The 12,242-nt window shown below is 44.7% G+C and overlaps 1 pseudogene; it reads right to left on the minus strand.

The window, feature by feature from the left end:
• Positions 1-1,120: 1,120 nt before the first annotated feature.
• Positions 1,121-2,113, minus strand: LOC101841655 (annotated as a pseudogene).
• Between the last annotated feature and the right edge of the window lie 10,129 nt (positions 2,114-12,242).

Genomic DNA, 12,242 nt, shown 5'->3' on the forward strand with positions numbered 1-12,242 from the left:
ACTTGTATCAGAACAACTTTTTTCTTTTCTCTTTTAATTTACCTTTTAAAATTTGTGTATGTGCCCATGTATGTGTGTGTGTGCATGTATGTGTGCGTATTCACACATGTCACAGCACACATGTGAAGGTCAGAGGGAAATTTGTGGGAGCTGGGTCTCTCCTCCATTGTGTAGATCCTAAGGATTGAACCCAGCCCAAAGTGGAAGGACAGAATCTTTTGTCTGTCCTCTGACCTCCACATGTACACTGTGGCGCACGCCCACATGCACACATATCTCACACCCCTCCCGCATGCACACTGATAAATGAAAAGTTTTTTAAATACTTAAAGGAAGAAAAATATAGACCAGGTGTCACACCCTTTAATCCCAGGATTTGTGAAGCAGAAGCAGGTGCATTTCTGTGAGTTAGAGGCCAGCCTGATTTACATAGGAGTTGCAGGCCAGCCAGAGTTGCATAACACAGAAAGGCTGTCTCAAAACCCACCCACCCCTCCAAGAGAAAAAGGAGGAGGGAGGGAGGGAGGGAATGAAGGAGGAAATTTTAAGCTTAAAGTATAATTGTTCAACGGAAGTTATAAGTGGAAAGAACTATTGGATCTTGATCTCAAATAAAAAATGTAGCATATGTTATTTATAGGTGTCAAAAAACACCACTCATTATTTGTATGAAGTAAGTGGCAAAGGAGAACTCTGCCAGTCTTCCAAGACTATACGATAGGTAACTCCACACCAGAATAAAACTGCCTAGGGACCACACAGTTCTTAATAGACTTATTTGGAATTTGAGACAGTTTTGAGCAAAGCTTAGCAGAAGTTTATCTTTCACCAGTATTAGTCAAATAATATTATAAACTATATCCATTAAGTTACTGCTTAGATTATTTTCAAGGACAAGCTATATTCAGATATCCTGAGCATACCATACTTAGTAATAATTTACACATGGGTCATAAACATCTTTGTCTTAAAATCTCTTCAAGTTCTCTTTAGCAGCTCCACTATTTTTGTTGTTGCTTGATTTTAAAATAAAAGTGATTCCTCAAAGATACTCCATCATTCAAAATTTAAATTAATTTTACTAGGTTCTTTCTTTTTTGTTTTGTTTTGTTTTTTTTGACAACTTGTAGAAACTTTATTTTCCTTCCACCTTTTTTTCCCTTTGCTCGGGTGTCCGCAGAGCAGCTCAGGACCACTCAGTGGTAGCTCCAACCCACTCAGTGGCCTGCGCCGTGGGAGCTGCTGACCAGTCCTCAGTGGCTGGCTGGGCACTCCAGTCTTCAGTAGGAAACTGCTGGATGGGTACAGAGGGCACCTGCACACCCTCAGACCAGTCGGCCACCTCTGGCTGAGCAGCAGTGAACTCAGGCGCTGGCGCCGTCCATTCGCCCTGAAATTCCTCCTTGGTCACAGCCTTCTCGGCGGCAGCCTGCTCTTCCTTCTCAATCTCCTCTGGGTCTCTGTAGAAGTAAAGGTCAGGCATGACCTCCCATGGGTGCTCTCGGGAGATAGTGCCACGCTTGCGGAGTACTTCCCGGGCCAGCATCCACCACATCAGACCCACTGAGTGAGCTCCCTTGTTGTTGCATGGGATGGCAATGTCCACGTAGCGCAGAGGAGAGTCTGTGTTACACAGAGCAATGGTGGGCAGGTTGACGTAAGACGCCTCTGTGAGGGGCTAGTGGTCAGCCCTGGGGTCAGTGACCACCAGAAGCCGAGGCTCCCGGAAGGCTGCTTGGATCTGGTTGGTGAAGGTGCCAGGAGTGAAACGGCCAGCAATTGGAGTGGCCCCGGTGGCAGCGGCAAACTTCAGCACAGCTCGCTGCCCAGTGTTCCTGGAGGAGATGACGCTGACATCAGCGGGGTTCTCAATGGCAACGATGGCCCGGGCTGCCAGCAACAGCTTCTCCCACGTCCTCTTCAGATTTATGATGTAGATACCATCACTTTTCCTTTTGTAGATGTACTGCTCCATCTGAAAGTCAAGGTTGGTGCCACCTAAGTGGGTTCCTGCTGCAAGGAACTTGAGGACATCTTCCTCCTTCATCTGCAGGACGTCAAGGGCTCCGGACATTGTATAAGTTTCCCTTTTAAGTTACGACGGGAATCAAGAACAACACCGTATGGACCCGTCCCAGGGCAGCGCGGAAAGGCTACTAGGTTCTTTCTTACGCAGCTAAACTGTTATTTCATAAGATGATTGGACAAAGTTGTTTTATGCTTATTTAATTTGTCTTCTGTTTTATTTTACAGTGCAAAACAAGATGATCAATCATGATAGAAATAGTTAAATTAGCTGGGCATGGTGGCCTACATGCCTGTAATCTTAGCACTTGGGAGGCATAGGTGAAGATAAAGACAGTTCTAGATCAACCTGACTACTGAATGGGATTGTTTTGGGAAAGAAAGGAAACGAGAACAGAAAAGAATTACTAAGAACTGGCAATGGGGAGACATTTCTGGCCATCATGACACACACCTGTAATTACAGCACTTGCAAGGCAGGAGGATCAGAAGTTCAGAGTCATCCTTGGCTCTAGATCAAGTTTGGGGCCAACCTGGCCTATACAAGACTGTCTAAAAACAAACAGAACAGCAACAATAAAATTGTCTCCGGCTCAAGGAATACAGCTTAATGGTAGAGTACTTGCCTAGCATGGATGAAGCCTGAGGTTCAATTTGCAGGACTCCATAAACAAACCAAAGCTGCCTAAGTCCCACCACACTCCCAGTGGTTTAAGACAGATGTTTTCCTCATTTCCCAGAAGAGGAATTCAGTAAGTTTGGTACCCATTTGTGCTGTTCTTGTACATGAAGAGACTCATATCAGTTGTCCTTCTGAGATTCGGCATTAAGGTGGTTGTCCTGGTAGCAGTTAATCAATAAATCTTTTAATTATAATTGGATTGAGTCCATGGTCTTTTTCCAGGGGTCACAAACTCTATAATATAAGTTAGTTGCAGCTATTCTGGTCACTATAAGGAAGAGGCTCATTTCCTAAGTAGATGAGAATCAGTGGATTTGCTTTCATTACAAATGCACACACATCCCTTCAACACCTAGAAGCTCATTTTATATTGAGCATGCCTGTGGTGTCATGCCACAAATGTGTACCCACAGCCAGTACAACACTGTTATAATTGACTGACTACAAATGACATTTTTTTTTCAGTGCTTGGTGCCTTAGAGCCTCTTGCATAGTAGCCATGTGCTTTATTGAGTTCTACTCTGCCCTACAAGTGATTTTGTACATCCTAGATAAATTTGTTTCCAAGATATCCTTGGATACCTGAACCCTTTTGTAGAGAATTCCTTGGTCTTTGATTTAACCTACAAGCATTCTTTGGTATACTTTAAATATTATCTGGTTACTTATAACACCCAACGTAAATGTAAATAGTTATTATGCTGTATTGTTTGGGAAACTGACAAGTAGTCTGTAGATGTTCAATACAGCAATAGATGTTTAATTTTGGGGTTTAATATTATTTTGTTTTTAATGTTTTGATTTATGTATTTTTTAATTTTATGTCTGTGAGTGTTTTGCTTGGATATATGTCTGTGTACCACATGCATCCTGTGCCCTTAAAGGTCAGAAGGGGATATCAAATACCCTAGAACTGAAGTTGTGGGTGGTTGTGAATCACCATGTGGGTGTTAGAAATTGAATCCCTGTCATCTGCAAGAATAGCAAATGCTCTTAGCCACTGAGCCATTTCTCTGGTTCCTACTTTTCATTTTTTGAAAAGTGTTAATCGGTAGAGGTAATGTACCTCAGTGACAGAACTGCCTAGCATATGAAGAGCCCTGGGTTTGGGTTTCAAAAAAGAAAATAAAATTGAAAGACTGCTATGAGTTCAAGGTCAACCTGAGCTACAGGCCCTATATCAACAAAAAACAAACTAAACAAAGTATGGGCTGCGACCCCTGGGAAGGGACCCCCGACCTGCGGGGGTGAGGTGATGAGGGTCGCTACTAATTTAGTGGGTCTTCACGAGCAGATCCGATCTGGAAAGTGAACTTCAAGAGGTTAATGGAAACAGGCTCAAGACAACGTTTGCTGATCAAGAGCCTTTATTTTTTGGGGCGCGCTGGAATTTATAGAGGAAGGACCTCAGGGGGTGGTACAAGCATGTCAATCAAGTCTCAATTCAAATATACACCAAATACGGTAAAGACAAAGCTGTAATTTTCCATCAGTCATTAGTTGCATTCCACAAATGCTTGTCAGCGTAAGTCAGGTGCAGGAATTAGGGAGGGGTAGGAAGTATACAACAGAACACTTTAACCTTTTGTTAACAAAGACAATTACTCCGTAAGGGTATTTCCCCCTGGCTAGGCGGGTGGGCTGCCCTGTGTAAATTTAACTTTAATGGTTAGCCTTTTCCTTTGTCTCAAGGGCATGTGTGCTCGCAGTCACGTAGTCAGAAGGCCAAGAAACGGTTGACAGACTCCATTTTGTTCAAGGTTCTAGCAGTCCCCAACATCTCCCCCTTTTCTATATAGTAAAAGAAGAGAGCAATTGGGTGGAGTGCCTGTCTTAGGTTACCTGGTGGGCTTCCAGTTCTGGACATGGCGAGAGAGGATACGAATTAAGTTTTTGCCGGCAATGTTTAGAGAGCCATGTTTGCTCCCAGATTCTGGCACCAAGCTATCCCCGTCTTAAGCATCTCCACAGCCTGGAGCAGAGTGAACGCGGGCGGTTGGCCAGGTACTCAAACTCCTGAAAGCTCAAAGGCTGGAATGTAGGTTTGTCTACAGCCTCAGGTTCTTCGGGGTCTTGTTGAGAGAGCTGCTGATAGTGAACCTGAACTGAATTTTTGGTAGCCTCATCAACCTGATTTTTAACAAAACCAGTAAGGCGTCGAAATGCCCAAGGACCAAAGGAAATAAGTAACATAAGGCCAATAAAAGGTCCTAACAAACTAGGCAGCAAAGTCGATAGCCAGGGAGAGGTAGAAAACCAATTTTTGTACCAAGATTCACTTTGATCCAAATTTCTTTTTGTTTCTTCCAGACTCTGTTCAACTCTTCTGATACTATCTCTAACTAATCCTGATTTGTCTTTGAAAAAGCAACATTCCTCTTTAAGGGCGGCACAAACTCCTCCCTCCCGCAAAAAGGCGAGGTCGAGACCTCGGCGGTTTTGTTGTACCACTTCAGCTAAGGAACCAACAGTTTGTTTCAAGTAATCTAAACCTCTTTTTAGCTCATCTACGTCTCTAATAACAGTGCGGGTTAGAGCATTAATAGAGTCCTTTGTGTGGATTAGGGAGTAAATTCCTGTGCCAGCACCTGTTGCACCCAGACCAACCAATATGGCTAGTGTGAGGGCGGTGACCGGCTCTCTTTTTTGGCGAGAGAGAGTTACAGTTGGATCATTTTGGGGCAATAAATCAGATTCAGGGCGAACAGTCAATTTGGGCACAAGTACAACAAGGACGCAGTAGTCCTTGTGCGCAAGAAAAACATCTACAATAATATGCGGGGATAGCCCTGTGGAGCAAGCAAAAAAGGTGAGGTTGGGGGCAAAGTGGCCAGGGGCACCACACTGAAAGCAAGTCTTTCCTTTGTTCTGCCCTTGAAAAGCAACAAGGGCCTTAGTTATTTTGTGAACAAAGGGATCGGCCTCTCTACATAGGCTGATCATATCATGTAAAGTTTTTCCTTTCAAATTTCCCCTAAGAATATTTTTGCACATATCATTTGCATTTTCAAAAGCCAACTGTTTCACTAAAGTATTATCAGTATCAGTGGAGGGGACACCCAAAATTCTTTCTACAGCTTCAAGGAGGCGGGAAATAAAACTGCTATAGGATTCATCAGGGCCTTGAACAATTTGGGCTAAAGGAGCCGTGGAGGTGCCTGCCCGGGGTAGAGACTTCCATGCTCCCATAGCAGCTAGGGCTGAATTGGCAAGGAGGTTGCGGGGAAACTTCCGTTGCTCAGCAAGTTTATCATAAGGAGCGGAACCAGAGATACGAGCGAATAAGTCATTGTCCCCTCCAGCTAATTCTTTGCAGCGGCTTAAAAAATCAACTTCCCATAATAAATATACCTCCCTTTTCAGTGCGGTCTTCGCTACACCCCTCCATTCAAAAGGCATGACAACTCCGCCGCCCCCCACAGATTCAAGGCATGACAAGGTGTAGGGGGCCATAAGGCCATAGGTATTAACTGCCTTGAAAAGCTCATGTAGGTCTTTTTTGTTAATAACCCTATACTCTAAGAGCTGTTCGTGAACAGGGCGGTCAGGGAGGTCTAATCCTCCCGCTGTGCCTCCCTCATCAGGAGTGGGGTCTGGCTCAATGGCATCGGGGTCGGGATTTTGGCGAGCCGCTTCTTCGGCTCGAACTGCCTGTCTAGTGCGTGGTCGCCCCTGTGCCGCAGGAAGAGGTCTAGTAGGGGAGGCGGTTCGGCTCCTTCCCCTTCAGGGCCAAAAAGAGGGAACTGGAGTTTAGGTGATGCTGAAGAGAAGAGCTGTGAAAACTTGTCGCTGAGAGCTTGAACGAGAGAGGAAGCAAGAGAATCGACAGTGGAGGAGTATTTGGGAGCAACAGATCGAGGGGGATCAGGGAGCGAGGAAAGATCATAGGGAGGAGGTCTCCTGGCCAGAGAGACCTCGCGCCCGAAGGCCTGAAGGTAGGCAGCAGCCTCTTCCTCTAGCTCCTGGGCATCCCCAGGATCGAGAGGTTCCTCAGTAGGAGCAGAGGCGACAGCCCGTAGGGAGGGGTAGATGCCACCGGTGGCTGAAGAGCGAGCTTTAGGGGCAAATGAGGTAGGTTGATCAGGAGGAGAAGGTGGAAGCTTATCAAAGTCAGAGTTAGCAGAGGAAGAGGAACAATCTTTAGAAAGATCAGCGACAGAACTTGCTCTGGAGCTGGCACGAGAGCACCCTCGGGAAGCAACCTCTAGATGTTGTTGGGCATCTTTAAGAATTTGTTCATTTCGGGGCTTTCCTTTGCGTTAACAATGATACCTTTTAAGAGATCCCAATACTGCTGCATAATCTTTTTATCACTTTCAGAGCCTTTGGTTTCGAAATAATTAGTTAATTCGGCCCCGACCCGTTCCCAAGTACTGCAAACTATTTTTGGGCAGGTAATGACAAACCAGGGACAAACTTCATGTACAAAAAGCAAAAACTTAAGTAAATCTTTTTTCTTAACCTCAATGTTTCTATCTCTTAATTCTTCTTGAATTCCTTTAATAAATCTAGCTTCTTTGCTGATACTAGTCCCCATTTTCGCGGGACGGATGGGACGGCGGTGTTAACCTAGGTCATTAGACTAACCCTACTCTGCGCCACCCGGATGGGGCTTACCTGACGCCTTATGAGTGGGCTCCGGACTCGTCGCGCCTCTGCCGTCCGATCGGTGGTCTGTAACTCGTGTCCCACGTGGGCGCCAGTTGCGACCCCGGGAAGGGACCCCGACCTGCGGGGGTGAGGTGATGAGGGTCGCTACTAATTTAGTGGGTCTTCACGAGCAGATCCGATCTGGAAAGTGAACTTCAAGAGGTTAATGGAAACAGGCTCAAGACAACGTTTGCTGATCAAGAGCCTTTATTTTTTGGAGGCGCTGGAATTTATAGAGGAAGGACCTCAGGGGTGGTACAAGCATGTCAATCAAGTCTCAATTCAAATATACACCAAATACGGTAAAGACAAAGCTGTAATTTTCCATCAGTCATTAGTTGCATTCCACAAATGCTTGTCAGCGTAAGTCAGGTGCAGGAATTAGGGAGGGGTAGGAAGTATACAACAGAACACTTTAACCTTTTGTTAACAAAGACAATTACTCCGTAAGGGTATTTCCCCCTGGCTAGGCGGGTGGGCTGCCCTGTGTAAATTTAACTTTAATGGTTAGCCTTTTCCTTTGTCTCAAGGGCATGTGTGCTCGCAGTCACGTAGTCAGAAGGCCAAGAAACGGTTGACAGACTCCATTTTGTTCAAGGTTCTAGCAGTCCCCAACAATGGGCAAGGATGTAGCCCCAGTTGGTACAGTGACTGTTGCCAAATATTCAGGAAATAGCATCAGTTAGATACCTAGAACCACACAATCCAGATGTGGGAGCACACACCTGTAACCCTTGAAACCCAGAGGATCAGAACCTGGTGTATGTATGTGTCTGGGTATGATACATATAAGGCCTCACAGAATAACAATCATGAACATTTTGGAGTTGGAACAAACTTTTTTACTATCTACCCTGTGAGTTCCCTGTCATGGGAGAAAGTTGTGGTCAAAGAGAAAAGGAGAGGCCTCCATCTCCAACCTGACAATTAAGGGCAGCATTTCTGTTTTCTCTGGCCCATGCCTTCCCATTGCGCTTAAACAAAGGCTCTCACGCCAGTTCCTGCAGTGGGCTAGAAAAGTTATTTCACATTACCCCTAAGAACTGGGACTCATCAAGCAGAATAAAGTAGGGACAGTTCTCTACATCCATAGGCCCTATGTCCATGGGGTCAGTCAGCCAACCACAGAACAGAAGTATTCAGAAAAATATTTCCAGAAATCAAAACTTGGAGTTTTCCCAGAAGAGTACTGAATTTGCAGGAATGAAGTGGTGTACAGGAACCATGAATTAGGCATTATTAGTAACCTAGAGAGGATTTAAAACAAGGGAGGAGTTGGGATATAGCTTAGTTGTTAAGACTGTCTAGTGTGGTGGTTTGAAAGAAAATGGTCCCCATGAGGAGTGGCACTATTAGGAGGTATGGCCTTGCTGGAGTAGGTATGGCCTTGTTGGAGGAAGTGTGTCACTGTGGGGGTGGGCACTGAGGTCTCCTATACTCAAGCTATGCCCAGTGTAGAACACAGTTCACTTCCCATTGCCTGTGGATCAAGATGTAGAACTCTCAACTCCTTCTCCAGCACCATGCTTCCATGTCCCACCATGATGATAATGAACTAAATCTATGAAACTGTAAGCTTACCCCAATTAAATGTTTTCCTTTATAAGTGTTGCCACAGTTATGGCGTCTCTTCATAGCAATAGAAACGCTAATTAACATGCTTAGCTAGTACACACAAACCCTCAGTTCAAACCCCAGAAAACACATAAATCTGTTGGTCACAGGGATGCACACTTGTCATGACAGCATTCAGGATACAGAGGCAAAAACATCATCCTGATGCTGCATAGTTCTTGAGCTGCGGTAGTGTGAATGAGAAATGTTGAGTGTTTGTGCCCTCTATGTAGTTGTATATTTGGTCTCCAACTGTTTGGGAAAGTTCAGAAACGTTTAGGAACCTTTCTGGAGGGAGTAAATCACTGGGAGTGGGTTTGCAAAGTTTAGTCCCTCTGCTTCCTGCATGTGGATATTAAGTATGAGCGTTTAGCTCACTCCTGCCATCTGCTGCCTTTCCTTCCTGGATATTATGAACTCCCACTCTGGAACTGTAAGCCAAAATAAACTCTTTCTTTGATAAGTTGCTTTTGGTCATGGTGTTTGTTACAGCAATAGGAAAGTATCTAGTAAAGCTACATAGCAAATGTATACTCAGCCTGTCTAAATGAGACCCTGTTTCAAAAAATAAGCAAACAAAACTCAGAGAGCTAAAGAGAGGAAGGAAGGAAAGAAGGAAGGAATGAAGGAAGGGAAGGAAATAAGAATGAACACAGGGAAGATGGGTATAATGTGCAGTCATGTAATTCTAACACTCAGGAGGCAGAGTCAGGCTCAAGGCCAGGTTGGTCTACATAGTAAGACCCTGCCTCCAACCAACCAACCAACAAAAGACAGAGAGGACATGGGTTATCAATGGTCACAGAAATCCCTGAAACCAGTCTTTTGCAGATATCCAGGAGTGACTTAGCTGACTTTTAAGATAATCAGGAACAGCAACTGTCACTCAAGCTGCCTGTCTTATGTTTGTTTTTAATAGTCTCGTGCCCTGCTGACTGAGCTAGACAGGCTAACTAAGTTTGTTTTAAAAACAAAACAAACAAACAAAAAAATGGAAGCACCAAATGAACTGGAATAAAAAATAATCTACCAGCTACACAGTTCCCAAGTATAATCACATCACACACAGCAGCTGGTGTCCATACCAACACCCTTGGTTCCTTTGTAAGAGCTGTCACATTTTTTTTTTAGTGAGTTTGCTTGACAGCATGGTGGCTACCACAGTAAGGTTAACCTTTGTCACATATGAAAGAGAATATGGAGTGACTTAGATGACCAAGCTTCAGAAAGCCATATCCTTTTTAGAAAGCAAGTTCTGCGTTCCTGCCATAGCCAAAGGCTTAATTTTCAGAGACTATAATTTATCATCTAATTACCATGGGAACAGACCCTCCCAGTGAGTCACAATGAAATTTCTCAAGGTGCATCCCATAAATTTGGTTTTCTCTGCTCTGCATATTATTGGCATTTTCCTCTCTCGCTTAAGCCTCCTTCCCCCTGTCCAGGTTTTCATTGAATGCTAATTGCTAAGAGCTATTATCAGAAAGACAAAGGCAGGGAGGGAGCTAGGTGTGGTGGCACATGTCTGTAATCTCAAGTGGATATCAGCATCAGATGCAGCCTCATGGGCTGCATAGTAAAAACCAAGATAGCCAGGGTTACACAATAAGACCTTGTCTCAAATAAATCAAAATGAAAACAGAAACAAAAGAGATGAAGTCAGAGGTGTGTCCTTCTATTAGGAAAATCCTCATCGCCTGTAATGCTTCACAAATACGGTGAACATGGGGACTATCTGGCGAGTGACATGAAACAGAACAGATGATTTTCCAAAAAGCTTCTGGGTTAGAGGCCTGAAGTAAGACATGGGCATCTGCACTTTATTTCTGAGATGCTGGGAACCAAGCCCAGGACTTTGAGTGCACAGGGTTCTTCACCATAGAGCCGTATCCCTAGCCTTGCAGGGCCAGGATGAGGGAGGCTTCCACGAGGCCATTCCTCAGCCCAGCAATCTGAAGAAAGGGAAACTATTTCTCACGTGTCTCTCCCCACCTCTGTGTGTGTGTGTGTGTGTGTGTGTGAGAGAGAGAGAGAGAGAAAGAGAGAGAGAGAGGGAGAGAGAGAGGGAAAGAGGGAAGAGAGAGAGCATGTGTGTGTGTGGTTTATACGTATGTGTGTACATATATGTTGGTGTCCTTGCCTCTGTGTGTGTGTTTGTTTGTGTGTGTGTGTGAGAGAGAGAGAGAGAGAGCATGTGTGTGTGGTTTATGCAAATGTGTGTACATATATGTTGGTGTCCTTGCCTCTGTGTGTGTGTGTGTTTGTGTGTGTGTGTGTGTGTGTGAGAGAGAGAGAGAGAGCATGTGTGTGTGGTTTATGCAAATGTGTGTACATATATGTTGGTGTCCTTGCCTCTGTGTGTGTGTGTGTGTGTTTGTCTGTGTGTGTGTGTGTGTGTGTGTGTGTGTGTGTGAGAGAGAGAGAGAGAGAGAGAGCGCGCATGTGTGTGTGTGGTTTATGCAAATGTGTGTTCAGATATGTTGGTGTCCTTGCCTCTGTGTGTGCTTGTGGAAGTCAGAGGTGAACATCAAATATCCTTTATCTTTCTCCTATTTTTTTTTAAGAGAGCGTGTCTTGCTGAGCCTGAAGCTGACTGACTGGCCAATGAATCCCAACAGCCCTAAGATCTGCCTGTCTCTACTCTCCCCGCAACATCCCAGCTCTTTTTACAGACAGCTTTTATGTGGGCACTAGGGACCTGAACCCAGGTCCTCATGCTTCTGCAGCAATCGCTGTACCCACTGAGCCATCTCACAAGCCCCTCTTATGTTATGTTCCTTTGAATTTTAGCCATCCTGCAGGACCTAGTTAAGGATGCTTTCCACTTGGCCTCAGTCCTATTTTTTCCATCCTTCTCTAGCATTGTATCTGTGCCTCTCTCAGCAAGTAGCCACTTTCTGTGTGTCTTATCCTATAGATTCCTTCTAGAATACCCCAACTTTCCAAATTTCTGGGTGTAACTACTCCATCTGACCTAACTTTGGCTCTCTGCAGCACGTAAGCCAGTGTTTCGAGTATATTCATAGTTATCACGCAAGCCGTGTTTGCTGAGCAAAGTGGTCTTTCTCAAAAAATTTTAAGCAGACACAGATAAATGTACTAACACAATGAAGAAAGGAGGCTGTTCTGGAGGATGGAATGCTAGGCTCAAAGAGCCATATATGGGAATGTATGGGGAGACCTAAGTGGCCTGGCTGAAATGGAGGGGAAAAGCACTGCATAAGAAGAAAAATGAGTGGTGAATGGGAGGGGTTGGGAACCATAACAGTAG

Source organism: Mesocricetus auratus, unplaced genomic scaffold (genome assembly GCF_017639785.1).
Source record: "Mesocricetus auratus isolate SY011 unplaced genomic scaffold, BCM_Maur_2.0 Super-Scaffold_100018, whole genome shotgun sequence".
In the NCBI taxonomy this organism is placed as follows: domain Eukaryota; kingdom Metazoa; phylum Chordata; class Mammalia; order Rodentia; family Cricetidae; genus Mesocricetus; species Mesocricetus auratus.